Here is a 4,201-nt window from a genome sequence, read left to right on the forward strand (position 1 = left end):
TTCCTTCCCTCCACATCCTAGATGGCAAGTGATCTACTATATTTTAATACATGTTAAAATATATGTTAAATCTAATATGTGTAAACATATTTATACAATTTTCTTGTTGGACAAGAAAAATCATATCAAAAAGGAAAGAAAATAAGAAAACAAAATGCAAGTGAACAACATCAAAAAGAGTAAAAATACTATATTGTGATTCACATTCAGTTCCCACAGTCCTCTCTCTGGATACAGATGGCTCTCTTCATCAAAAATCATTGGAATTGGCATCAATCATCTCATTTTTGGAAAGAGTTATGTTCATCAGAATTGATCATCATATAATATTGATGTTGTCATGTATAATGATCTCGGGTTCTGCTCTTTTTCACTTAACATCAGTTCATGTAAGTCTCTCGAGGCGTCTCTAAAATCATTCTCCAGATTGTTTCTTATAGAACAATAATATTCTATAATGTTCATATACCATAGCTTATTCAGCTATTGTCCAATTGATGGGCATCTACTCAGTTTCCAGTTTCTTGCCACTACGAAAAGGGCTGCCACAAACATTTTTGTACATGTGGGTCCCTTTCCCTCCTTTAATATATCTTTGGGATCAAGCCCAGTAGAAACATTGCTGGATCGAAGGGTATGCACAGTTTGATAACTTTTTGAGCATAGTTTCAAATTGCTCTCCAGAATGGCTGGATCCATTCACAGTTCTACCAACAATGTATTAGTGTTCTACTTTTTCCACATCCCCTCCAACATTCATCCTTATCTTTTCCTGTCAACTTAGCCAATCTCAGAGATGTGTAGTGGCATCTCAGAGTTGTTTTAATTTGTATTTCTCTGATCAATAGTGATTTAGATTATTTTTTCATATGATTAGAAATGGCTTTAATTTCTTCATCTGAAAATTGTCTGTTCACATCTTTTGACCATTTATCAATTGGTGAATGGCTTGAATTCTTATAAATTAAGTCAATTTTCTATATATTTTAGAAATTAAGTCAATTTTCTATATATTTTAGAAATGAAGCCTTTATCAGACCTCAAATATAAAAATGTTTTTTCTAATTCATTGCTTCCCTTCTAATCTCATCTGCATTTGTTTTGTTTGTACAAAACCTTTTTAATTTAATATAATCAAAATTATATATTTGGTGTTCAATAATGAGTTCTAGTTCTTTTTTGGACACACATTTCTTCCTTCTCCACAGATTTAGCCTATGTTCTTCTAATTTGCTTGTAATATCACTCTTTGTCTAAATCATGAACCCATTTCAACCTTATCTTGATATGTGGTATTAGGTTTCGGTCAATGCCTAGTTTCTTCCATACTAGTTTCCAATTTTCCCAGTTTTTATCAGAAAATGAGTTTTTATCTCAAAAGCTGAAGTCTTTGGGTTTGACAAACACTCAATTGCTATAGTGCCTGTGATTTTGGCCTGTGATCCTAGTGTATCCCACTGATTGACTACTCTATTTCTTAACCAGTACCAAATGGTTTTGATGACCACTGCTTTATAATATAGTTTTAGGTCTGGCACAGCTAGACCACCTTCAATGGCATTTTTTCCCATTAATTCTCTTTAAATTCTTGACCTATTATTCTTCCAGATGAACCTTGTTATTATTTTTTCTAGGTCTGTAAAATAATTTTGGGGGAGTTTGATTGGTTTGGCATTAAATAAGTAGATCAATTTAGGTAGTATTGTCATTTTTACTATATTTGCTCAGCCTATCCATGAGCACCTGATATTTTTCCAACTGATTGCAGCTTCACAGTTTTGCAAAGTCTGAGAAATAATTTCCCCCTTTTTCCTTTTCCTTTTAGATTTTGCATCTTTTGGAGTTTGAAAGCATTCAGATTCAACTCAAGTACTTTCTTTTCTTTTTTGTCTATGATTACAATGGTAAGTGCAGGTACACTAGTTAAACTATGAGTTCTAAAAGAAGATAACACATGTCATTAACCTCTTGACAGAAAAGTGATGAATTTAAAATATAGAAAAATACATACATATTCAGATATGTTTAATATGGTGATTTATTTTGCTGAACTATATAGTTATGTACTGAAGGATTAACTTTTCAGATTTCTTATTGTTGTTCAGTTGTGATGGGGGGTAGTGGTAAGGACACATTAATTTAAATGTATAGTAATTGGAAAATAAAAATAAGCTACTTTAAAAAGAAATAATGAATATGAAAAATTCAGAGAAGAATGGAAAAATTTATAAGAAATAAAGAAAATAATCAGAACTAGGAAGACTATGCACAATGGCAATAATGATATAAACAGAAAGAAAAAAGAGTGTAACTGAATTCTCTATAATTATAATCAACCTTGGTCGTGGAAAAGGTTGAGAAAATTTATCTCCTCTTCTTTGTAGAAATCAGGAAATATGGATATGGAAAATTATACATACTGTCAGACAAGTTTGATATATGTCTCATTTTGTGAGTTTCACCCCCCTTTTTAAAAATAATCTTTGCTACCAAAGATGACTCACTGGATAGGACAAGGGAGAAGACTATACTTGATAGTGAAAGATATATGAAAACAAAAGGTATCAGTAAAATTAAAGCAAAAATGATTAAAAACAGAAAATAATCAGTCATGACCAAAACTTGCCCATGTACAGTGGGAAAAGCTAAACCAATAGAAAATAGGTATGGAGAAAGGAATGGAAAAAAGACTCCAGATTAAAATCGAGAGCAAATGAAAAGTTATTGAATATTTCTCATGAAAATTAATTTAAATATAAATATCTACTAAGGTTTATTACTTGTGCAACAATTGTTTCAAAAACCTCTCATACAACAGCTATAAAAAATGTTTTGGTCTCTTTGAGAGTTGAGATATTAAAGTTGAAATTGTAATTACCATTCTTTGAGGTGATTGTAACTGAAGAATCAAGGAGATAGTCTGAGTGAGGAAGGTGATTTTGATATATAAGCATCTATGAGGAGTTTGTGAAAAAATGAGAAAGAAGGCAAGGAGAAGCTTTACTTTTTAGAACTGTCTAAATTATTTTATGAAAAAATGTTAGAAAAAATACTTTTTGAAGATTAAATCTAAAAGAAAAAATCTTAAGGGGTGAGATTCTATCATATTTGGAGAGAGGCAGAATTCAGAGAAAAAAGGAGATAATATTTGCTTTATTATTTATTTTATCACTACTACAAATTCATAAGTTTAATATTTATTTACTTCTTTGGGGTAAATGGATTTAAGATATAGTGTTATAAGTAATTGCTACTGGGAAAGGGAATTTTTCCAATTAGTTAAAAAATATTTTTTAATGAACCATGGTGGATATTGAGTTAAATGAGTAATGGGATAGAAGCTGCAATTTTATTGATTACTAAAAAAAATCCAACATATTTCTGTATTACCCTAGATCTCAGTGAAATAAGATTAAATATGAAAATGAATCAAGTAGCTGATTGAAGGATGACTTACAAGTGAAGTGAATGATTTTATGTATTTTGTTACTTATGAGGAAGTTATCTAAACCCTGATACATTTGTATTGATGTTCAATGTTAATTTAGGATAAATCACTGAAAAAATAATTATTAGATGCTTTGTTTTTCCAGATGGACAGAGAGAAGAAGAGAGAGAGCTCCAGAAAATATGTGAATGGAATTTTAGAATGCCCCAGTTGGGATTATGGGGCCTGTATGGTGAATAAACATTTCATATTGGTAAAGATTCTAATTACATTTAGATCCCTGTAAATTATGTTTTTTTGAGAGTATTGAGACCCTGTAAGTGACTACATGAGAAAAAAATGAATGAATGTATATGTTACCCATTGCAAATAAGTTGGATTTATTCCAGGAAATAACATAATCATATTACAACAAATAAAATCACATGACTTATCAAGAGATAGATTTTTAAAATTTGTATTTATTTTTTAATAAATTTTTTATTTTTAAAACAGATGCATCAGATAATTTGACAACATTGACTCTTGCATAGCCTTGTCTTTCAGATTTTCTCCTCCTTCCCCCCATCCCCTCCCCTAGATGGCAAACAATTCAATATATGTTAAACATGTTGAAACATATGTTAAATCCAATACGTATAAACACATTTATACAATTTTCTTGCTGCACAAAAGAAATCAGATAAAAAAAGTAAATGAGTAAGAAAATAAAATGCAAGCGAACAACAACAAAAAGAGTGAGAATGTTATGTT

The 4,201-nt window shown here is 30.3% G+C and overlaps 1 long non-coding RNA gene across 1 annotated transcript; it reads left to right on the top strand.

The window, feature by feature from the left end:
* The first annotated feature begins 1,823 nt into the window (after positions 1-1,823).
* On the top strand, positions 1,824-3,887 carry LOC127553820 (uncharacterized). Its single transcript, XR_007951830.1, has 2 exons — positions 1,824-1,904; positions 3,594-3,887. It is a non-coding gene; the product is annotated as an uncharacterized LOC127553820 (long non-coding RNA).
* Positions 3,888-4,201: the final 314 nt, after the last annotated feature.

This window comes from Antechinus flavipes, chromosome 1, assembly GCF_016432865.1.
Source record: "Antechinus flavipes isolate AdamAnt ecotype Samford, QLD, Australia chromosome 1, AdamAnt_v2, whole genome shotgun sequence".
NCBI lineage: Eukaryota > Metazoa > Chordata > Mammalia > Dasyuromorphia > Dasyuridae > Antechinus > Antechinus flavipes.